Raw genomic sequence first — 24,792 nt, 5'->3', positions numbered from 1 at the left:
CAGGCTGTAAGCCCCACTGGTTACAAGAATGCACAAAATTCAGCCCCTCTCGTTTTCCAAGCCAATGGCTTTGGGGAAGTGTTCTCCTTGTCTGTTTCTGTGTGTACTTCTCTCTCTTTCTCTCACCCTTCTCCACAACCATGGCTCCCTCCTCTCTGCAGCAATAGTGATCCAATTCTCTCCTGAAGCAGTTCTCCACACTTCTTACCTTCTTCAATGTGGCCTCTTCTCTCTCTTTAGTTGTGGAGTTTTGTTCCATCAGCCTTCAGGTCAATTCTGGGGTGTTTAGGATGATTGATAGTTATCTAGCTGTGTTTGTGGGACAAGACATGCAAGGAGCCTTCTATTCCATTGCCATCTTGAAAATCGAGTTGTTTTCTTAAGGGCATGAAAGTGCATCTAATTTATAACACAAAGCAAAATGTTTTAAAATGATTTCTGCCATCCATCTTTTATTTCCCTACACGTACTGCCACAACATGAAATAAAAATTTCTTCTTTTTGTTCATCCTTCAAGGCATTTGGGCCTCACTTGTCTTTCATCTTTCCCCCTTCCCTCTCTTCTCTGCACATCTGTTTATTTTGAAAGTCACTCTGAGCTCTTAGGCTATTTCTTTTGTTTTTACTTCACCCATACCATGGATTTCTTACAACAGTGGTTCTTAAACTTTTACATACATCAGAGTCATCTGGAAGTCTTGTTAAAACACAAGTGACTGGGCCTCATCTCCATAATTTTATACAGGAGTTTTGAGTTTGGGCTTAAGTATTTCCATTTCTGACAAGTCAGGCAGTGCTGATACTGCTGGTCCAAGGACCACATTTGGAGAATCACTGCTCTACAACCTACGAGCATCTGGAGCTGTTCCAGCAAACAAGAGTCTTCCCTGGGTAGGAGCCTTTGTTATACACTATATGTAAATAATATTACCTGACTCTTTAAGAATTTAATGAATCAGTTTCCATCATCATATTTATATTCTTTAAATAGGGTTGTGTACAGCATCTGCCTTAAGAAGAGAAGAATAAAGGAAATAGTATTTATTGCTAGATTGCCTATTCAGGAGACCGTAGAGTGTGGTTGGCTCTGAGGCCAGACCCTCTAGGGTTCAGTCCTGACTTTGCAGGATTTAAGGAAGTCCCTAGGAAGGTTACTAGTTGTGCCTCAGTTTCTTACTTTTGAAACGAAGATAATGAAATGAACCACTTCACGGAGTTGTTGTGAGGCTCAAGTGATTTAATACATAAAAAGTCCTTGACGGATGACTGGTGTGTTGCAAGCAGTCTGATGTCACCTATTATTATTATCAGGATTTTGTTGAGTGTTTTTTATTTGTTATCTCATTATAACTTAAAATCAGTCCTCAAAGGTAATCACCCCTATTATTCTCATAGGGAAGATTAGGAAACAGAAGTTCAGAAAGGTTGAATAACTGATCAAGGTCCCCCAGGACTTTTACCAGAGTAAAAATCTCTGGTCTTTGTATGTCATCAGTATTTTCCCAAAGGAGTCATTTTTCCCATAAGAAAAATGGTATAAGGCTGCTCATTTCAGAAGTATATTTGAATGTGATTGAATAATTACTTGCTTGGTTAGATGGTTGGTGAATTTTATGATCTAGCATTATTATGTCTACTTTAAGTCTATTAAAGACAAAGGAAGACAAGGAGAGGTAGAACAGTGGCTGTATAACATACATACTCTGCGAGGTACCTGTCACATAAGAGGTGTTTAGTAAATATTTGTTGAACTATTGGAATTAATGTGATTTGGAATTAAAATCACCTAAAATTAAAGATTCATAATATCCAGAGTCATTGAGATTATAGAGAAATGGGCATGATATGCTACTCTGAGATTTTCGAAAGTCAATTTGGCAATAGCCCCCCCAAATTTAAATATGTATTTCCTTTGGCCCAGACAGTCTCGTGTCTATCCTAGGGAATACCTTTGTGCCCATGAAATGTATATATAATGATGTGCAAATTTAGCACTGCTTTCAATTGTGAAAATTACAAACCTAAATGTTGATAAATGCTGGAATTATTGAATACATTATAAGTCACCTATTTCATTGGACCCTGTATAAGAGTTAAAAGGCGTGAAGGAAAGCAATACATATTGAATGAAAGATCTCCAATATGTGATAAGTGAAAAAATGGTAACAGAAAAACGGGTAGAATTATCCATTTTATTTATGGGGCTCAAAACTACATCTGTAGGAGGTATGTAGTAGAAAAAAGTCTGAAAAGTTACACACCAGACAGTCATCAATGGTTACCTCTGGCAAGTGAAGAGGGCTAGGGGAAGAGGACCAAGGGGAACTTCTACTTTGTACACTACACAGTGTGTATTATTTGGATTATCCACAAGTAGTATGTATGAACATTTACTTATGAGATCAAAAGAGAAAAAAGAAGCTTGTTCAACAAATTTAGCTCTTTGATATGGATAATAGATAATAGAATAATAAGAATAATAGATGCGTAATTCTTTATTTTCAAGTTTATTTATTCTGAAAGAGAGAGAGAGTTAGGGGGATGGGCAGACAGAGAGGGAGAGAGAGAATCCCAAGTGGGCTCCATGCTGTCAGTGCAAAGCCTGATGCCAGGGCTCAATCCCACGAACCATGAGATCATGACCTGAGCTGAAATCAAGAGTTGGATGCTCAAATGACTGAGCCACCCAGGCACATGCCAAAGCATAGAGTCAGGGCAGCACAAACTCTACAGAATTCTTGAGTGAGGAAGATACCAACTATGCCATTAACTCACGAACATGGTCAAACTCAGTGGGAAACCAATACAGGTGAACAAGGCTCACAAGAACCTGGATTTTGGGGCTAACATTTTCATTGGCAATTTGGACCCAGAGATTTGTGAGAAGCTGCTTTATGATAACTTCTAGCACCTTTGGAGTGATCTTGCAAACCCCTAAGATTATGTGGGATGCTGACACAGGCAACTCGGAAGATTATGCCATTATTAGTTTTGCTTCATTGATGCTTTGGATGCAGCTGTTGAGGCCATGAAGGGCAGTATCTCTGTAACCACCCTATCACTGTGTTCTATGGCTTCAAAAAGGACTCCAAGTGTAAGCACTGTAGCTCAGTATCCAAACAACTTCTGGCAACCCAGAACCCACTTTCCCAGGCTGACTGCCTTCATCAGCTGTTGGCAGATGCATCCCACTCCCCTCGCCCCCCCCCCCCCCCCAATTCTGTGGTATCATCACTGGGGCCTGGGCTTCCTCCACCAGGCATGCCCCTTCCTCAGTCCCTCCCACCCCCATTGCTGCCCCCTGGAGCCCTTCCACCTGGGATACCCCCAACCACACCCTCACCACCTATGCTTCCTGGGGCTGGAGGACAAGGCCCACCATCAGCAAGAACCCCAGAGGCCGGACATCCTGGATACAGACACTCCTATCCTCACCCATTTCCACCAGGTGGGATGCCTCATCCAGGGATGTCTCAGATGCAACTGGCCCACCATACTCTCATGGCTTAGAATAACCCCCATGCTGGGCCCCAGGCTCTGGGAGGCAGCCACCACCCGACTGTCCCCTGGAATGCCTCATCCAGAACCTCCTCCAATGGGCATGCCCCTCCAGTGATCTCTGTTTGGATCTCCCATGGATCACCCGGGTCTTTGCCTCCACATGGATACACTGGGCCTCCTCCACTCATGCCCCTTCGTGGATATGCTGGGCTGCCAAGACCCCCACGCATCGCTACCAGTGGGGGCCCCTCCCTCCACCCAGACCCACCTCCCGGCCTCCAGCTCCCCTCATGGCCCACTTCCAGGTCATTTTCCTCAGTAATTTCTCATTCTCTTGCCTCCTGTTCTATGGTCCCAATATCTTTCTCAATTCCTTGGACCAATCAGAATTGCTGTAACTTACTAGGGCTAAGGCACTAATTCCTCTCAGGACGTTTTTTAGTGTAATTTTTTTTCATAAGAGGTTTTCTTTTATTTTTTTCTGTGTTGCTCCTAAATGTTTTGCAAATGCACAGAGAAAATAAAACTAAACTCCTTGTTTAAAAAAGACAAGTCAGTACTGGGGCATCTGGGTGGCTCTGTTGGTTAAGAGTCTACCTCTTTTTCTTTTTCTTTTTTTTTCTAATGTGCATTTATTGTTGAGAGAGAGAGAGAGACAGAGACAGAGCATGAGTGGGGGAGGGGAATAGAGAGGGAGATAAAGAATCTGAAGCAGGCTCCGGGCTATGAGCTGTCAGCACAGAGCCTGATGCAGGGCTTGAACTCACCAACTGTGAGATCATGACCTGAGCCAAAGTCAGATGCTTAACTGACTGAGCTACCCAGGTGCCCCAAATATTTAACTCTTGATTTTGGCTCAGGTCATGATCTCATGAGTTCAAGTCCTGCTTCGAGCTCTGCACTGACAATGCGGAGCCTGCTTGGGATTCTCTCTCCCTCTCTCTATGCCCCTCCCTGCTCTTGCTGTCTCTGTCTGTCTCTGTCTCTCTCTCTCTCAAAATAAATAAATAAATAAATAAATAAATACATAAATAAATAACTTCAAAAAAAATACTTCATAGTCATTCAATTACAATAATCTCAACTAAAGTCCAGAATGACATTGGTGGGTTTTTTTTTTTTTAATGTTTATTTATTTATTTTTGAGAGGGAGAGAGAGAGCAAGCATGCAAGTTGGGGGGAGGGGCAGAGAGAGAGAGAGGGAGAGATAGAATCCCAAGCAGGCGCCACGCTGTCAGCACAGAGCCCTGATGTGGGGCTCGAACCCACAAACCGTGAGATCATGACCTGAGCCGAAATTGAGAGGGCACTTAACCGACTGAACCACCCAGGCACCCCTAGGTGTATTTTTTTAAGAAAACAAATTTCAAGTCAGCAAATTCAGGCATATACCACTGTGATGGGTGTCAGGTCTAAAAGAGAAATGAGAAGACAAAAATGTGGAGAAAGTAAGACCACCCTAAAGCAGGTGCTCCCTCAGCACCAGCTGCCTCTGCTGGGAGGAAAATGCTGGCTTTCCCTTTGGCCAACTCTCATCATGGAGAGATAGAGAGGTGCAGCTTCCAAACCTCAGAAAGAGAAGGCATCGAGAGAGAGACTGGGCGTGGGGAGGGGTCTGCCTGTTGAGCAAATACACTCAAGGACAAATTGTAAACATTGGGGGTATGTAGTCTTGTAGGGTTAGAAGTTGAGAACTGTTGTATGTAGCATCTTCTGGTCCAGCTGTATATTTCATAGGTAAAATTGAAATACACAGTGTTTAAACACAACAGTATGAGGCTTGAATATCACATTAGATTTTCTTTTGATCAGTAATGTAGCTAAAGTGGATTGACCATTGCAATTACTATAGATTTGGCCCAGAAGATTCACAAAACTCAGTTAAAGACAAAGTTGGGTGAAGCAAGGGAGAAAAGAAAACCCAACAGCCCTGAGAGGGAGTGATGATAGGGAGGAGGCGGTGAAGGTGATGAAAATTTCCCTGCAGGAAATAGCCACCATACTCAAGGGCAGCTTATTTCTGGCTAACCTATGGGTTCTATGTAATGTCTCAGATTGTAACTAATACCTTCTATCGTTATTCTTGACTTCATAATTGAAGATAGACTTGCAAATTTGTGAGTAAATTGGATTTTTAAAGGACATACATCTTCTCTGTCATAATTTGAGAGGTTTTTTTTTTTTCCTTTTCTTTTCTCATCAGCATGCTATATATCTGTCTTCCTTCAGGTTATTTCACTGCAAGTAGTCTGATGGAAGTAAATCTAGCTTAAGTAAAAAGGACAGATTTGTCATAAGGAAATATTTTCAAGATACCAAACACAGGAAGTTTCTTTGGGCCTTATAAGGAAGAGGAAACTGAAACATTATGAGGACTCATTCTTGGTATGTTCTCTTTTTCTCTTTCCTCTCTTACATCTGCATTACTCTTTCCCCACAGCAAACTAACTTTCTGTGCAGCTCCACGTACAGGGAGAAAGATAGTAACACCACAATAGCAGATTTAATGTTAGAGCATGAGTGGCTTCAAGTGAACAGAAAAGTCTGAGCAACTGTCTTTGAATCCCAGTTTGGGCTTCCCCAAGAGGGGGACCCTGATTGGCTCAGCTTGATTCACGTGACAACTCATGGTGCAATTAAGAAGCCTGGTGGGGTGGGGGAGGGTCATGAAGAATAACACCGGCTAGGGGTTGGCTGGCTGCTCTGGGTGAAGTAGGACCATTCCTAGAGAAAGAGGGCAGAATCCATAATCTTTATAAATAAGAACTTTATAAATAAGTCCATAATCTTTCTAAATAAACTAACAATTATGCCAGGGGGATTTCTATTTTTAAGAGTGAATCATGGTATGAATCCTTTTATAAAGTTTTTTGTGAATTTGTAACTATACCTCTATTTTGAATACAAAATTTTTGCAAAGTAGAGCATAATTATAACAGACATTTTGCATATGTCACCAAATAATTATTCTCACTCGGAGGAGGCTATTAATTCCTGGTTTACGGAGGGGAAAACTTTTGGTTTTCATGCATCAAAATTAAATTTATCTGGTTATCTCAAGGAGGGACCTGTGTGCCAGGAACACCTCTATCTTTGGGACTATAAGGAAGGATGAGAGGTCTGATGTAGCAGCAGGGATCTGCTGAAGTGCAGAGGAGGTATTGGACTGTTTGTTTTTCCTTCCATATCTAACCAAACTTTGAAAGGAATGATTCTAAAATATCGGGATGATTCAAAGTAAAAAACAAAACAACAAAACAAAACAAAACAAAACAAAACAACATTCCTTGCTTTTCTGTCTACCCGATTCACACTCCCGCCTTTGCTTTTTCGTTTATATTACTAGACCTGGAATAAATCAGCCTCTCTCGATGGCTATTTCCCTTGCCTTCAGAAAAGTACATCTTCTGTGTCTTGGAAATAAAGTAACTCTCCGTCTATCCCCAACCCTTTGCTTGAATCTGTTTCCCTTTCCAAGGACTTTCCTGGTTTTTTTGTTTGTTTGTGCTGTCACATTTTTTTTTTTTTTTTGCTCATTTTAATGTTTTCATTATTTCATCATTTAATGGCATAGTTGTTGTTTTTTTTTTTTAATGTTTATTCATTTTTGAGAGATAGAGACTGAGTGGGAGCAGGCGAGGGGTAGAGAGAGAGGGAGACACAGAATCAGAAGAAGGTTCCAGGCTATGCACTATTAGCACAGAGCCTGACACAGGGCTTGAACTTCCAAACCATGAGATCATGACGTGAGCCGAAGTACACGCTTAACTGACTGAGCCACCCAGGCTCCCCTGTTTGTTTGTTTGTTTTATTTACAAATGCAAGTCTTTCCATTTATCTCTGTTACAACTCAGCCCTTATCATTCCAGCCCACACAGTTCTGTGTAATGTGACGCATCGTGACAAATGCTTCAGGATTACTAATAAAATCCAACATATTTCTTATACCTCCCAGCTTGGTGAGATCTGTAAATTGTCCTTATCACAACTATAATACACATTTAATAACTGGGCAAAGGGTTTAAAAATACTTTTTCATCTAATCTTCAAAATGACTTTTCAAGGAAGGTATTATTATCCCCATTATACTGATGAGGAAATGGAAGCTTAGAAAATCTAAACGACTTCCTTGGTCAAAGCTGTGATTGAAACCTGGGTCTGCCAGACTCTCAAGCTTAAGTTCTTAAACCCTTGGCTGTGTATTTGCAACCTTGGCGTTGCGTCAAACCACCTAAGAACTTTAAAAAGTGATAGCAGCCAAAGCCCCATCTCACAAAACTGTCACAGTCTTGTTGCAGGGGTGGGTTTGGGGAGTTGTAGTCAAGGACCACGGCTGCCATGCTCTGCTCCAGCCCAACGGCAGGATCTTGCTGTATGCCATACGCTTCGCCCCAGAGGTAACAATTAGCTGCTAGTTTTTACTTTTAGACATGGCCATATCATCAGTTTTGAATCTAAATGTGTAATTCTCCAACCCATGTTTCTTTTTTCTCCATATTGTGTGAAAGAATGTCACAAAAGACTTGGTCCAGTTTGTTCTCATGGAATTCTTTTTTATCCTTATCAAAAATGGGGGAATCTTGGATCGCCTGGGTGGCTTAGTCGGTTAAGCGACTGACTCTTGATTTTGGCTCAAGTCATGACCTCATTCATGGCTCATGGGTTTGAGCCCCGTGTCTGGCTCTGCACTGTGCTTGGGATTCTCTCTCTCCCTCGCTCTCTCTCCCACTTGTGCTCTCTCTAAAATAAATAAAAACTTAAAAAAAATAGGGGAATCTTTCTGAAATATTTGCTCTGGGAGCAAATTTCTAGCTATGCCACTACGAGGGATCACACAAAGAGCTAGACAATGTGACAGTGTGCAAAGAGCTCAACATTCCAGGGCACTATTGACTTCAAAATCATACTACCTTAGTGACAAGAGAGGCTTGCACTCTCGGAATGATGACATTGGGCAAGTCACTTTCTGGGCAGGTAGGTAGAGATTTCTCAATTCCATAAACTTAAGAATAATGTATTTCCTTTCCAGTCCACCTGTTTTTCATATCCAAATCACTTTTATAAAAAAAGAGTCCCTTTCCTCACAAGAAACCCTCAATAGCCACTGTTACAAATGACCTCCCCCCTGCAAACAGGCCGTGGACAGTAACAGATACCATGTCTGGTTGAACAAACATGTCATTGTAAGATATAGAAAGATCACTTACTGCATGGAATGCTTCTGCTCTGTTTCAGAGTTCTAAAATGGACATTTTTTTTTTCCTCACAAAAGAGAATGTTTCCATTTCCACAGTTCAGATGATTTTAACTTTAGCTGTGATATTAAAGACAACTTGGCCATTTTGTCTTCTTTGTGTGAGCCTGCGTTCTGGTTTCTACTCCAGTAACAATTTTCTTTTGTAGAAAAAGGGAATTCTCATGATAGTTGCTGCTTGTAATTTCAGCCTTTATATTCCAAGATTTTCGATTTGCCACTGAGTCACAACCAGTTCCAGTTCCTTTTTAGAAATTAAAAATAAGGACTCTCCAGCGTATTTTGCTTGCAGAACAGTAACCGTAGGAATGCAATTGTCCTGTAAATCCCTCCCTCTTATGAGAAAAGGAGGGCTGTAGTTCATTATTTACTTTAAAGGAGTCAGTGTGAATTCAAGTCATTTCCTATCCTGCTATCATTTGCTGAAAGACCTTTTGCAATGGGTCTTATGTAAGAAGAAATGGGGGAGTTGCTTTGGTGAGTTGATTTAGAGAAATCATTAAATACAAGTTAGACCTGAGGCTCAGCATCATTTGTGAGTGGGGAAACAGGGGCTATAAATGCATTCAGGGTTTCAGATTGAAAGAGGGCTAATATGAGAAAAAGACCGTACACAGTTGGGTTCCAGGCTACTCCTTTGGCCTCATGTCTCACCCACTGCTGCCTCCTTCACTGTCCTCCAGCTACGGTGACCTCTTTTCCAGCTCCTTGAACTTACCAAGCACATTCCTTTCTCAGGGTCTTTGCCCCTGTTAGTCCCTCCGCCTGAAACTCTTTTCCCAGATAGTTGCAGGACTGGTGCATTCTCATTCCCCACATCTCTGCTCAAATGTCACTTACTCTGGGAGGTCTCTCCTGGCCACCCCTCGCTAAAATAGCATACTGCCTCCTCGCTTTCTATCCCTTTACTTTGTTTTATTTATCTTAGTGGCAATCATACACTGGCACATCATGCGTTTCAAGTATGTTTGTCACTTTATCAGAATCCACGCTCCGGTAGAGCAAGTAGAACGCGCGTTGATTACATAGCATCCTTGGGGGCCTTACGGTCCGGCACCTGGTGGATGGTATGCGGATATTTGTTGAACGAATGAGTGGGGCTTTGGGGGACGGTGGGCTATGTTTGTCCTCACTCGCCAGTCCGCAGGCAGCTGGGCGCCTCGTCCCACCCTCACCCTATTCTCGTAGAGGTGAGGGACTGGAGTCGGGCGCACCTGCACAGAACTGCGCGTGTGAACGCTGCCCCAACTCTCGGCGCCACTTCCCCTCGGGCCGAGAGGCCCGGCCTGGGGAAGGACAGGTCCGCGGCACGAGGAACGTGGAAGCGAAAGCAGAAGGGGAACGAACGACAGTGCCCGGGAGGATAACGTGTGTGGTGGCCGGCTGCGTGCAGGGGGCGCCTTCCCGGCCGGGCTGACTCATTCCCAGCCGCCTCCACGGCGGGCGGCCGCCACACACACGCCCATCTGGGGAGGGGCGGGCCCAGCCCCGGCGCCCGGCTCCCGCTGGCTCCGCGGCCCGGCTAGCCAGCTCCAGCTCAATTTCCCCGCCCGTTCAGGCCCGGGGGACGCCCCGGGAATCTCCGCGCGCTCCCGCCGCCTGGCCGAGCAGCCGGGTCGTGCGTGGCCGCCGCCCGCCAGCCCCGCGGCGCGCGCGCCCGGAGAAGTGCGGCCCGGGCGCTCGGCGCACGCGCACACGCGCAGTCCCGGGGCGCGTGCCCGACTCCCGCCCCCGCCCCCGCCCCCGCCCGCGGGACCGTCTCGGTCGGCAGTGATCGGGCCGCCAGACTGCAGGCGGACTCCGACGCAAGTAGGGCGTCCGGGCTAGTATCGCCTGAGGCGCCGAGAAGCCGGTGTGGCCCGGGAGAGGGTGGAGACGACGCCTGTGACGGGCTTCCCGGTCGCCCGAAGTGGGAGTGGTGTGGGCTGGAGGAAGGAGAGAGGAAGAGGAGCAGAAGGGGGCAGCGGCGGCCGCCTACGGGCTTCCCTGCGCGCTGACAGGCTGGGCCGGCGCCCGGCTCGCTCGGGAGTTGGTGCCGCCGCCTCTGCCGCTCGGCCCCTGGGCCCGGACTCGCGGCGCGCGTCGGGGCGGAGAGCTGCTGCGGCAGCGCGGGGCCAGGCCCGGGGCTCGCCGCCGAGGGATGTGAGTGGGAGCCGACCCCGCGCGGGAGGGCCCGGGAGGGCCCAGCCTGGAGGACCCCGGCACCCCTGCCCACTCCGGGGGCCCCGCGGATCTCGGCCGGCGCCGGGCGCCGGGCGCCGGGGCGGAGCGGCCCCTGCGGGCCCCGGGGGCGCGTCCTCGCCGCGGGATCGGTGCAGCTGGTGCGTGCGATTGCTGCGTGGCCTCTGGCTGGGGGGCCGCAGTCGTCTGTCCGCATCCCTCCCACCTCCTGATGCCCGCGGTCCCCCCTGCTAGTGGCCCAGTAAACTTCTCGGCAAGAAAATCTTCTCTCTCGAAGGGGTGGGGGTGGGGGGAAGCCTGCAACGGCGTGTTTTCCTGTTGCTGTTTGCATCCATGTGTGCCTCGTAGCCGCCTTCCCCCTCCTCTTAAACCTCTTTAAAATTTTGTAGACGTCCGAACCGCCTAGGGAAGAGCATCTATTTCCCCAGGATTTCTGCGGTAATAACCGCTGCTTGCTTTTTTAGGTTTCAGAAGCAGGCGAGGGAACAAGATGTGAACTGTTGCTCTTCGGAAGAAAAAGGTCCCCGCTGCCCTTCCCGCGAAGGTGGGTTTGAGATCCCGGCTGCTGTGCTCCGTGGCAGCGGTGAAGGCGAGTGTGGACTGCGTGCGTAGGAAGGGTGGGAACGTGTGTAGACAGGGCTCACTGAAAATGGCAGTGCTGGACTTAGAATGTGGGTCGGGGAGGGTAGTTCGGGGGGTGTTTAGTGTTGCTCTTGGATCCTTTAAGAAACATTCATTGCTTCTTTTCCTGCGAATTAGAAGAGCAACGAGGCTTTACGGGGGGGGGGTGGGGGGTGGGGAGCCTTGCGCCTTAACCCTTTCTCCTCCAGCAGCCAGAGCTCGGTAATCTTTCAAGGAGGGACATTTTCAAGTACTCAGAGATACCTACTGGGAGAACACGTTAGCTGTTGTGCTGGGGTTTCTGCTACCACATTGAATGCTTCCTGGATGGTTTTATCTGCCTAAGTTTGGTGCGTCGGTTGAATTCACCCAGTTTGCTTTCCGGTGGTGATTAATCTGTCAGGAGAAACTCCTTTTCTCTGAATGAAAGGCCAGGAGCGGCCGAATATGTCATAGAGGGGAGGGGAAATGTGGAGAAGGAAATTAGAAGTGGGAATAAGAGCGATGACGACTGCTTTTGGTTTCTTAATAGTGTGTGCAAGCGAGTTGTTGGGCTACTGCAAATAGTCTTGTGTGACACCCAGCAGATGTGAAGATGAATAATCAACCTTTGGACTCCCTTCCCCCCCCCCCCCCCCCACCTTTTAGCACAAGTGTGAAAATCACTAGCTTGCATGTGCGACATGTCTGCAAACTGGATGTGCCCGGCACTTGCCTTAATAGTGGGCGTGTTTACCTGGAGAGGAAAGCCGCAGCCCTTGGTCACTGGATGCGCGGGAATGCCTGCGTTGGCTCCAGCTGAATGGCCCGTGTTTTAGGGACAGTTACAGAATAGTTTGTTTCCTATACTGGTGTTTCCTCGGGTTCGAGGCAGGTGCCTCAGGTATGGGAAGGAAACGTGATATCTTGTGTCTCCTTCCCCCGGCTGTTGCTGAAAGGCGGGATGCTTTGGAGGCAGAATAGGAAAAGAGAGCTGGCCCTGGTGTCAGATATGGGTTTGAATCCTGGTGTTCCTGCCACTTTATAGTTGTATTATTTAAACTCTCCTTGAGCCCCGCTTTTCTTAGAAGGTTGTTGTAACGATTCAGTAAGATCATGCATGCAAAATAGTACATCGCTTGGCTACTATTAAAGGCTCCTATACTCATGGCTGGGCGGGCAGAGGAGATTCAGAGAAGGACACAATGACCCTGCGCGAGGTGGTCTGCCAGGGACAGTGTTTCTTCCTCTTTAGTAGAAGGAGATAAAGGACTTTTAGGTCTGGAACTGGTTAACAGGTCTTAAAGCCTTTTCATGGAAAGGTTAACTCTTCTCTCTTCTTGACACCCCCTGCCCCCACCGTTGTGCCTCCTTCCCGACTGTTGTGCTGCCCTCTTGTGGTTAAGTGTGCTAAGAACTTTTTTCTGCTCCTCCCCCATCACATTCCGCACCCCCGCCCCCCCCCCCCCCCCCCCCCCCCCCCGCCGGTCTTTTGAGGCCCCTTGCCTTTGCTCCCAGTTTCCCAAACTGTGTGCTGAGGTGCCCCGGAGCACCAGTGAACTCAGCCTTGAGCTATTAGTTTGAGGTACTTCACAGTGTCAACATTAAATTGACACAGTCCTTTCTACAATGTCCTGTCTTTGCAAAGCAGTTTCTTTAGAGGTTGCTCTCATAAAAAGCAACTACTGTATGAGAATCAGTGTGACAGAGCAAATGAGAGTGTGATGTCCAGTTTGATTCCAAGAAGTTGTACGAGGCTGAACAAGCACTAAGTTGTAAGGACATTAAATGGTTTGAATCTACCTCCTGAAGTATTTCTCTTGGCCTCGGGGGTGCTGTGAAAATATTACTAAGAACTCCCTGAATGGACAGTTTGGGAACCTTTGCCTTAGCTTTTGGTTGGCTTTTCTGATACAAAAGTCTTTTTAAATGGAAAAACTGCATTTTTAAGTGTTGGTCACAAATTGTTTCCCTTTCCTACCTAAAGTATTGATACAGTTATTGATACAATTATTGATATCCTGCTGGTACCAGCTGATCATGGCTTAGTATATTTCCTCTCCTATTTAATATCTTTATAGCTTCTTCCTAGTGTTTTCATTTTAAAACTAATCCTATTGCTTATTTGTCATTCTAGTCACTTCCTGGTTTTTCCAGTCCTGTTCTTGGGCTCGTATTTTTGACTTGTCGTGTTGTCATCGTCTTCTTCTTCTTTTTCTTCTTTTTAATGTTTTTTATTTATTTTGAGAGAGAGCGAGCACAAGTGTGGGAGGGGCAGAGAGAGAGGGAGAGATAGAATCCCAAGCAGGCTACCTGCTCTTAGAGTAGAGCCTGATGTGGGACTCGATCTCACAAACCATGAGATCGTGACCTGAGCTGAAATCAAGAGTCGGACGTTTAGCCAACTGAACCACCCAGGCGTCCCTTGACTGTCTTTTTAAAGTCACCATGCCCTAAATGAAAAATCATCATTTTATACCCCTCTGTAATTTCCTTCTCTCCTGGTCATAATAGGCTTTAAATTAGGCATCATCTTTAAGCTTTCATCTTTCATTTAGCTCTTGTATTAACCTATTCAACATGTCCTGTTCATATTTCTTTTGTCCCTTATATCTCTGCTTACTTCACTTTACCACCTGAATCCCAGGACTTGTTTCTTCAGCCTACAATATTGAAAGTCATAGCAACCTCTCAGAGTCCAGCTTCTCTTTCTTCTGTTTATCCACAGTAGAAGTGTCACTAATACTCCTTATTGTGGCATTTCTTTGTCCCCAAATCTTCAGTGGCTTCCCACTTTCTACCTCTTAAATTTAACTTCCTCTTCCTGGCTTTCACTCTACTCTGTCATTACTCCCTGCCCTGTTTATTCAGTCTTTGGTCTAAGGACCCTCAAAAGGCATTCTCTGCTGTAGTGTTTCAAGCCGCTTTCCACATTTTCTAATAATAGTTATGCTATTTCATCTTTTAACTTTCATTTATGTTTTCCATCCTTCTTCCACCAAGCCCAATTCTGTATCTGTTTGCATTACTCACTACGTATGAAATAACTAAGCCGGGTCTCAGTCTCATCTGAAAAAAATGAGAATGACTCTAGTACTTTTTCCATAGGGTTGTAGTGAGAAAGAAGTGAATTAATACATGAGAAGTCCTCAAGACCAGTGCCTAGCACATTAAGTGCACCTTAAGTTTTAGCTTTTATTATTGTAATTATTTATCACCACTGTTATTATTAGTACTGTTACTATGGCTGTACTCTCAGTTAAAATTCTGCCTCATTTCTGAAACTATTTCTCACTAAATATAGTTTTTTCCTTTCTATATTTCCACTGTTTTTTAGTCCTAGAGAATCTTCTCATAGTTTAATTATATATTATGCTTGGGTTGTTTGATGATTATTTCTCTAGTGTTAACCATATCTTTTCAAGTTGATTGTGTATGCTTTGAGGAACACACAGAGTGCTGAGCAGATGGGGAGCATTCAATAAATGCTATGTATTAAAAAGGAACTCTAGTCAGTTACCAAACAAATATCTGTTAATACCTACGATGTAAAAGGTACTTTGCTATGTCCAAAAGAGATGCAGAAAGATATAAAATAGGTTCCTTTCACTGAGAACTTAAAATGTAACTGGGAAATAAGTAATAAAAGTTATAGATATTTGAGACCACTTAGAGTTGAAGCGAGCAAGGAAGGCTTCAGAGAGGAAGTAGAATCAAAACTAGGCAGGATTTGATTTTGTGTAAGAGGAAAGACCTTGTATAGGTGGTAAACAGAGGCAAAATCTGCATGACATTTTCAGAGAACAGTACGGAAAGTAACTTAAGTGAAATGAAGGTTTGTGTGGCAGGGTAGTAAGAACTGAGGTTGATAATATAGATTGGAAGCAGAATACAGATACCTTGAGTGCTAGGATGAGAAGAATATACTTTGCCTCATAGGCAGCTGAGAAGCTTTAAAAGTTTAGATTGAGAAAGAGCTTGCTGAAAGTATCTTAGCTGAAACAGACTGGCACAGTGCTAGGTATAGTATGAATTGGAAAGAAAAGTGATAGAGCGAGGAAGATAATCTAGGCCTAGTGTTTGGATTTAGTGAAAATAGGACTGGGGAGATGTCACACAAGACTTCATTATAGACTGGATAAGAAAGGAGGATGTGGTGGGGTTTAGGGGTAGGGAGGAAGACAACTCATCAAAGATGACTTTGAAGTTTTGACCTTCAGTGCCATAAGAAATTCAAGAGTGTTGGAATGTCAGGACGTCTGAGAACATCTGGGCTAGCCTCTGAATTTTGTGCATTAGGAATCTGAGACCCAGAGAGATTTAAACATGCGTCCCAAATTACTCAACTAGTTAGTGATAGAGAAAGAACTAGAATTTTTTAAATGGCCGTCCTGACAAAAATAGGTATGAAAATATTAGTAGCTGGTTGAAGAGATACAGACAGCTGGACTTAGATTTTGGAGACGTTGAATTTGAGGTAACAGTGAGATAGTCGAGTGAAATAGATAGCTAGATGACTGGAACTTGGTAGAGAAATTTCAGGCTGGAATTGTAGTGCTCAGAAAGAAGAGCAGTGGACCTGAAATTGAGGCTTGGGAACTGCCCATAACTACAGGATGAAAGGAGAGGAATTGACAAAAGAGACAAAGAAGCAGTCTGTCTGAGAGGAAGGTGGGTGGGTAGGTTAAGAGGGTGGGAATGATTATCATGTTGATCACTGTTGATCACTGCTAAGAAATGAGAATCAGAACTGAAAAAAGGCCTTAGAAGTGTATACTAATGTTTTTTCTAACATGAAATCTAGAAAAGCAGAAAAAGAAAATTACTTATGGTTTTCCCATGCAAACATCGCTACTGTTAATATTTTGCTCTCTCTAGTGTAAGAGATGACCTTTGGATTTGACAGTTGGGTGAATAATGGAGACTTCTACACAAAGATCTCATCACTGGGACTAAAGATGAGAATTTTAGGCATAATAAAGACTGGGATATATTTTTGACAGTGATTGCCATTCATCTGTGTCCTTTTATATCACACTATACACGTACTGCTGTTCCTTGTGGGAATTAGCCCTATACTTATTATTTGAGTGAGTAGACATTGAGTGTTTTTTTTTTTAAATGTCTATTTATTTTTGAGAGAGAGAGACAGAGTGTGAGCTGGAGAGGGACAGAGAGAGAGAGAGAGACGGAAAAAGGGAGAAAGGGAGAGAGGGAGACACAGAATCTGAAGTAGGCTCCAGGCTCTGAGCTCTCAGCACAAGAGCTGGACATGGGGCTTGAACTCGGGAACCATGAGTTCGTGACCTGAACTGAAGTCGGATGCTCAACCAGCTGAGCCGCCCAGGTGCCCCAACATTCATTGGTTCTTTTTTTTTTGAATTAAACATTTTTTTTTAATTTAATTTTTTTAAATTTACATCCAAATTAGTTAGCATATAGTGCAACAATGATTTCAGGAGTAGATTCCTTAGTGCCCCTTATCCATTTAGCCCATCCCCCCTCCAACACCCCCTCCAGTAACCCTCAGTTTGTTCTCCGTATTTATGAATCTCTTATGTTTTGTTCCCCTCCCTGTTTTTATATTATTTTTGTTTCCCTTCCCTTATGTTCATCTGTTTTGTCTCTTAAAGTCCTCATATGAGTGAAGTCATATGATATTTGTCTTTCTCTGACTAATTTCACTTAGCTTAATACCCTCCAGTTCTATCCACATAGTTGCAAATGGCAAGATTTCATTCTTTTTGAATGCCAAGTAATACTCCATTGTATATATATACCACATCTTCTTTATCCATTCATCCATCAATGGACATTTGGGCTCTTTCCATACTTTGGCTATTATTGATAGTGCTGCTATCAACATGGGGGTGCACGTGTCCCTTCGAAACAGCATACCTGTATCCCTTGGGTAAATACCTAGTAGTGCAATTGCTGGGTCATAGGGTAGTTCTATTTTTAGTTTTTTGGGGAACCTCCGTACTGTTTTCCAGAGTGGCTGCACCAGCTTGCATTCCCATCATTGGTTCTTATTAGACATTCAGTAGCCTGGCAGGTTAGACAAGTGATCTCTGGATGCATTTGTACTGGAAGAATCTAAATAAACTGATAAGGTATTAATTTCTTTCTTTCTTTTTTTTTAGTGAGAGAGAGAGAGAGAGTAGGGGAGAGGGGTGGAGGGAGAGAGAGAGGGAATCATTGAGCAGACTCCGTGCAGAGCCCGACTTAGGGCTTGATCCCACAATTCTGGGATATGACCTGAGCTGAAATCAAGAGTTGGATGCCCAACTGACTGAGCCACCGAAGCACCCCAAGGCATTACTTTCTAAAAGGGAAGAGAAATCCTTGTAGATAACTTATTGAAGTGAATGTAGCATGGTTAAAAGTATTTAGATTAGGAGAGCTGGAGAGGGCAAAATGAAGCATTATCTGTTTTTAAAGCCTATATGGTATAGCTATCAAAGGTGGACTAGGTTCAGATAGTCCCTGGATGGTTAGTTTTGCTTGAATGCTTATTTTGATTTCCCAAGGACATATTTTGGCCTGCTTTTTTGCTGTCAGTCCTTGGGAATAGTGTATTCATTACTGCTTACTAAATGACTTTAATAAATTCTGATTACAAAATTAATTGTCACTAGGTAATATTTTGTAATATGAAAGGCAGTGTGATGTGAAGAAGTGCGCTGTTTTGGAAATAAGGGCATCGAGGACTAACTGCTGTCAACCTAGTGTGTGAGTTTGAACCAGTCACGTGATCATTGAGCCTTAGTTTTTTTTCCTCATTTGGAAAATGAGGGAATAAAATAAATCTTAAAAAAAGTTTTTTTAATGTTTGTTTATTTTCAAGAGAGAGAGACAGAGTGTGAGTGGGGGAGGGGCAGAGAGAGAGGGACACACAGAATCCAAAGCCGGCTCCAGGCTCTGAGCCATCAGCACAGAGCCTGATGCAGGATTCGAACTCACGAACCGTGAGATCATGACCTGAGCTGAAGTCGGATGCTCAACCAACTGAACCAGCCATCCAGGCACCCCTATAATAAATCTGTTTTAAAATATCTTTGTTTACTTTAGAAACACGAATAAACATGGTAAACTGTGTACTATGGTTTATAACAAAAATCAGCAACGTCTTGCTCCTCCCCCATCTCTGATTCCTGTTTCCCAGTAAACCACTTTCAAATCTCTTAACAGTGTCTTTTGGTATTTATCTCCATATTTCTAAATAACGTAATCTACCATCAGTAACACCTCTTGTCATCCTGTATCTGTGCCTAAACTCTGCCCTTTTCTCCTTTACAACGAATGAACTCAGGGACGCCTGGGTGGCTCTGTTGGCTAAATGTCCAACTTTAGCTCAGGTCGTGATCTCACTGTTCGTGGGTTCGAGCCCCGCTTCAGGCTCTGTGCTGACAGCTCAGAGCTTGGAGCCTGCTTGAGATTCTGTGTCTTCCTCTTTCTCTGCCCCTCCCCCACTCGTGCTTGGTGTCTCTCTCTCTCTCTCTCTCTCTCTCTCTCTCTCTCTCAAAAATAAATAAACATTAAAAAAAAATTTACGATGAATGAACTCAGTGTCCCATCTTAAGCTTCTCCTGCTTGGGTACAGAAACCCATCTCCTTTTACCTTCAAGGACTTTACTATTGTATTTCTCCCTCTTTTTCCTGCATTATTAATTTTCCCCTCTACTGGCTCATTTCCAGATGTTATTGCTGTGTGATATAACCACCTCAAAGCGTAGTGATGTAAAGCAGCACTTTATTAGGCTCACAGATCTTACTGGTCAGTAATTCACATAGGGTACACCAAGAATGCCTTGGTTTATTTTATTTTATTTTATTTTTAATTTTATTTTTTAAATTTTCATACAAATTAGCATATAGTGCAACAATGATTTCAGGAGTAGATTCCTTAATGCCGCTTACTCATTTAGCCCATACCCCCTCCCACAAGTCCTCCAGTAACCCTCTGTTCTCCATGCTTAAGAGTCCCTTATGTTTTGTCCCCCCTCCCTGTTTTTATATTATTTTTGCTTCCCTTCCTTTATGTTCATCTGTTTTGTATCTTAAAGTCCTCATATGAGTGAAGTCCTATGATATTTGTCTTTCTCTGACTGACTGATTTTGCTTAACATAATACCCTCTAGTTCCATCCATGTAGTTGCAAATGGCAAGATTTCATTCTTTTTGATTGCCGAGTAATACTCCATTGTATATTTATATACCACATCTTCTTTATCCATTCATCCATTGGCTCTTTCCATACTTTGGCTATTGTTGATAGTGCTGCTATAAACATGGGGGTGCATGTGTCCTTTCAAAACGGCATACATGTATCCCTTGGGTAAATACCTCGTAGTGCAATTGCTGGGTCAAACTAAAACTATTTTTAGTTTTTTGGGGAACCTCCATACTTTTTGCCAGAGTGGCTGTACCAGCTTGCATTCCCACCAGCAGTGCAAGAGAGATCCTCTTTCTCCACATCCTCGCCAACACCTGTTGTTGCCTGAGTTGTTAATGTAAGAATGCCTTGTTTTTGTTCCACAATGTCTAGAACCTCAGTTGGGAAACTTGCTGGCCAAGGGTATCTTGAAGGTGGGGGACTAGAATCATCTAGAGGTATCTTCACTTACAAGACTGGTAATTGATGCTGGCTGTTGAGTGAGATCTCAGCTGGGGCTCTTAACTGGAGCATGTTCATGTGGGCTGGACTTTCTTACAACATGGGAGTCTCCATGTAGTTGGCTTTCTTACATGGTGAGTTGAGATTTAAAAGCGAACGTTTCAGTGAACACAGTGTGGACAGGGATTAAACTCCACTTGGTAATTGGAGAGTGGCAAGGTCACATGTGAAAGAAAACATGCAGGATGAGAGAGATTGTTATGGCTATCTCTGGACATAGTTTGCCTTTTTTTTTGCTGCACTTCACATGCCTCCCACATCCAAAATACATGAAAAAATACACCAACCCCCTTCTCAGAGACCTCTAATTCACTCCCACCAGGACATCAGCTCAAAATTTAGTATCTCATCTTCTAAGTCAGGTCCAGATGCTGTTGAGGTTCCTTGGGAACCTCGGATATGGTTTCTTGACAGTGATCGCTCTTTAACCAAAAGACCTCTGAAGAGACAAGTTGTAGGTTATATGCCTCCACATAATTAACCTACAAGACGGGAAAGGCACGTGTTAATTGCAGTGGACATTCCTGCTCAAAAAGAGGGACAAAGGAGACACATGGTAGTATATAGCAATTCTGAAACCTGGCTGGGAACACGTTGGCAGTTTCTGGACTAGGGTGCAATCCTGCTGTCTGGAGGTTGTTCTTTGTGGGCCATGACTGCTTCTTTTGGTCATTGATTTCACTTCTGAATCATTCTGTTTCACCAAAGAACTGATCTGTCTTTGCAACTTAGTAACCATCTGAGCTTGCTTCCTGCCTGTAGTCCTTCAGGGTCCAAAAGCCACCTTTTATTTTATATAGTTACTGCCCCTTTCATTCTAAGCTGATGTAGCTCCTTTAAAAAGTTCATGGAGGGGCGCGTGGGTGGCTTAGTTGGTTTGGCGTCTGACTTAGGCTCAGGTCATGATCTCACTGTTTGTAAGTTCGAGCTCTGCTTCGGGCTCTGTGCTGACAGCTCAGGAGCCTGGAGCCTGCTTTGGATTCTGTGTCTCCCTCTCTCTCTGCCCCTAACCCACTCGTGCTCTGTCTCTGTCTCTCAAAAATAAATAAACAATAATAAAATAAAAAATAAATAAATAAAATAATTTTTAAAAAAAATTTCACGGACTTCCTGTGTATTAGTTCATAATCTGCTCCGTCAGACAAAAGCCATACCTACAAATCTTTTTTAAGAGGAGCTTTTTCTTATCTTCGGCTAACTGTGAGGCTGCTGTGGAACAATTCCCTTAAATGATCCTTAGAAAATTTTTTGTCTGAAAGGATCAATTTGCTGCTTAGGTCTTCCTAAGGTTTTTTTTTTTTTTTTTTTTTAATTTTTTCAATGTTTATCTATTTTGAGAGACACAGAGACAGAGCGTGAGTAGGGAAGGGCAGAGAGAGAGGGAGACACAGAATTCAAAGCAGGCTCCAGGCTCTGAGCTCTCAGCACAGAGCCTGACTTGGGGCTCAAACCCATGCACCGTGAGATCATGACCTAAGCCAAAGTCGGACGCCCAACCGACTGAGCCACCCAGGTGCCCCAGATCTTTCTGAGGTTTTAACTGTGGATCTTATAGTCCCACTGTAGATTATCTTTGTCGGGAAGCCCTTTCTTACTTTAAGAATAGTCTGCTGGCTGGGAAGGATGTTCTGAACCCTTCCTTGAAATTGCACTCAAAAAGTGGCTCATTCTTTAGTTTACCTCTCTAATCTCTTAATTATAAAGGCAGCTAGAAGAAGCCAGCTGCTTCTTCAACATTCTACCTAGAATTTCCTTAACTCATTAAGTATATATTACATTTCCCATGTTAACTGTAGGTGCTAGTTTTGCCACACTTTACTATATAACAAGGGTATCCTTTTATTGAGTTTTCAATAGCATTTTCCTTACTTGCCTTTAAACCCTTGTGGACAGCCTTGTTAAGGCTTTTTTGCTTTCATTAAGTCTCCTCAGTGCCCTTTAAATATGTGAATACAACCAGAAGGGTCCTCATCTGTTCTTTGGCTGTACTAGAATTGTTCCCTAACCTGGTGGTTTATCATAATTACCTAGAGGGCTGATTGAAACATACATTGCTAGGTACCACCCTCAGAGTTTCTGTCTCAGCAGTTCTAAAATGAGACCTAAGAATTTGTATTTTTAACAACTTCCCAGGTGATGTCTATGGTGTTAGTTTGAGGACAAGACTGAGAATCACTGATTTAAAACAGGGTTTGGACGTACCTGGGTGGCTCAGTTGGTTGACTCTTGATTTCAGCTTAGGTCATGATCCCAGGGTCGTGGGATTGAGTCCTGTGTTGGACTCTGTGCTGAGCGTGGAGCCTGCTTAAGATTCTCTCTCTTTCCCTCTGGCCTTCTCTCTGCTTGTGCTGGTGCTCTCTCTCAAAAATATAAAATAAAACAGGGATTGGCACAGGAATCTATGATGCTATGTCTGTGATGTTGCTGTTCACTGCTTTTCTTGATGGGCCTAGTACAGTCTTGGGAACTGAGTTGCTGTGTGCTGAAGGTTGGACAGTAGCTGTTAGCCTTGCCTATCTTAGGTAGTTATGCTGTGCAGTTTTTTTGTTGGTGTACCATATTTGATCTGTCCCTGATATCTTTGGAGTTTTTCTGAGAAATGGAGCAATATATGCAGCATCAATTTATTAAAATAAATTCTATTTATTTATTAATGTTTTATTTATTTTTGAGAGAGCACAAATGGGGGAGGGGCAGAGAGAGAGAGAGAGAGAGATAGGGAAAGAAACAGGATCTGAAATGGGCTCTGTGCTGGCAACAGTGGGCCCAATGTGGGGCCTGAACTCACGAACCGTGAGATCATGACCTGAGCCAAAGTTGGATGCTTAATTAACTGACTGAGCCACCCAGGTGCCCCCATTTTTGGTTTTTATGCTATTCTTTCTGTTAGTCATTGCTTTTATTATTTTTTTAAAAAATTATATTTAGATCTCTTCTCTACTCTGAAATTATATTTTGAAACTTTCCCATGCTTTCTTGATCCATCTGGAAATTGTGTTAGTGCAAGGTATAAAATGGGATCCGACTTTTTTCCCTCAGATCATTGTTCTAACACTGGCATCAAATAATCTATCTTTGCTATGGGAAATACTAATATTTTAAATTATGTATATAGTTCAGTCTGTTTCCAGCCTTTGTTTTGTTCCGACAGTGGCCTCTGTGAAACTACTGTGATTTCTAGGTCAGGGAATAGTTCTATCAGTTTCTTTATTTTGAAGTTCTGTACAATGTTTAGCATATGGAAGGTATCCCAGTGTTTGAAAATAAAATGAGGAAGTCAACAGCTTAGGGATATAAGCAGATGTTTGTGCATATTATTTAATTTGATTATTCTATTCAATTTCTTTCTTTATTCTTATTTTACACTTGGATTTAACCTTGGTTTTCTGTTTTTATTTTATTCTTTTTGGCTTTATTGTGAGGTGTTATTTTTTGTACTTGATGAATGGGTATTTGTTAACTTTGAGTCTGTTCTCATTAATCTATTTTTGGATTTGAATTGTTAAAAACTAACAATATGGTTTATCTGTATTAAACTTGCCTATGCAAATTTGCATATGAACCTGATGCGGGGCTCATTCTCATGACCATGAGATCATGACCTAAGCCAAAATCAAGAGTCAGATGTTTAACCGACTCAGCCACCCAGGCACCCCTATAGTAAATTTTAATATACGATGGGTAAATTTCTTCTTATTACTTTTCTGACAAATATGTTAAGAGCTTTGATAAATTATAAAAATGACAAATACAACAAAGGAAAAATAGGAAAAAGCCAGACACAATTCATAAAGAAATACACATGGACAACAAATATACCTAGCTATCTTCACCAGTAATAAGGAGAATTCAATGAAAAATAAGGACTGACTTCTCTTTTTTTTGCCCGTATACTGTTTCTAGTGGATAGTTTGAATTACAAGCTATGCAAAAAAAAAAAAAAAACCAAAAACAAAATCCCATCCTTAATCGTAAGAACTTTTAAATGCCTATCAAATACATTCACACAGAATTTAATAGGATCTGCATTTTTAGGAGGTACACACGTCTTATCTAATAAGTCAGATTCTTGTGTTATCCCAGACACGTCTTCATTAGTCCTTTTGTACAATTACGTTAAAAAAAAGTTTTTTTTAATGTTTATTTATTTTTGAGACAGAGAGAGAGAGGGACAGAGTGTGAGTGGGGGAGGTACAGAGAGAGAGAGGGAGACACAGAATCTGAAGCAGGCTCCAGGCTCTGAGCTGTCAGCACAGAGCCCAACATGGGACTCAAACTCATGGTTTCATACTAGATGTGCTTACTGTGATAGTGTCTACCACTTCTGACTTTATAACATTTTTAATGTAATGTTTATATTCAAACAAAATGAGCAGCATAATGGATTAGATGGTGTGAATATGAGATAAAAATACTTAAAAAAAGCAATCTCTGTTAAAGCTTTTTTCCTCAATTAATTTTCCTACATTTTGAATAATTTTATATCTAGAATTCATTTTTCTTATGCCATGTTACCGGGACATTCCATTTTTGACCAAAGAAGAATGTTCAGTCTCTAAAGAACATACAAAATTAAATC

The 24,792-nt window shown here is 43.0% G+C and overlaps 1 protein-coding gene and 1 pseudogene across 1 annotated transcript in view; both read left to right on the top strand.

Moving 5' to 3' along the window:
- LOC122475122 overlaps positions 1-4,006 on the top strand; it is a 40,438-nt pseudogene extending 36,432 nt beyond the window's left edge.
- A 6,785-nt stretch (positions 4,007-10,791) lies between these two features.
- Positions 10,792-24,792, top strand: part of JAK2 (Janus kinase 2) — a 116,367-nt gene continuing 102,366 nt past the window's right edge. The window contains exons 1-2 of the mRNA XM_043566672.1: positions 10,792-10,897; positions 11,401-11,480. The gene's annotated coding sequence lies outside the window, so the exon portion shown is untranslated. The remainder of the gene's footprint in view (positions 10,898-11,400; positions 11,481-24,792) is intronic.

This window comes from Prionailurus bengalensis, chromosome D4, assembly GCF_016509475.1.
Source record: "Prionailurus bengalensis isolate Pbe53 chromosome D4, Fcat_Pben_1.1_paternal_pri, whole genome shotgun sequence".
Classification (NCBI taxonomy): domain Eukaryota; kingdom Metazoa; phylum Chordata; class Mammalia; order Carnivora; family Felidae; genus Prionailurus; species Prionailurus bengalensis.
The sequence above is the reverse complement of the archived record's forward strand: the minus strand, read 5'-3'. Positions and strand labels throughout refer to the sequence as shown.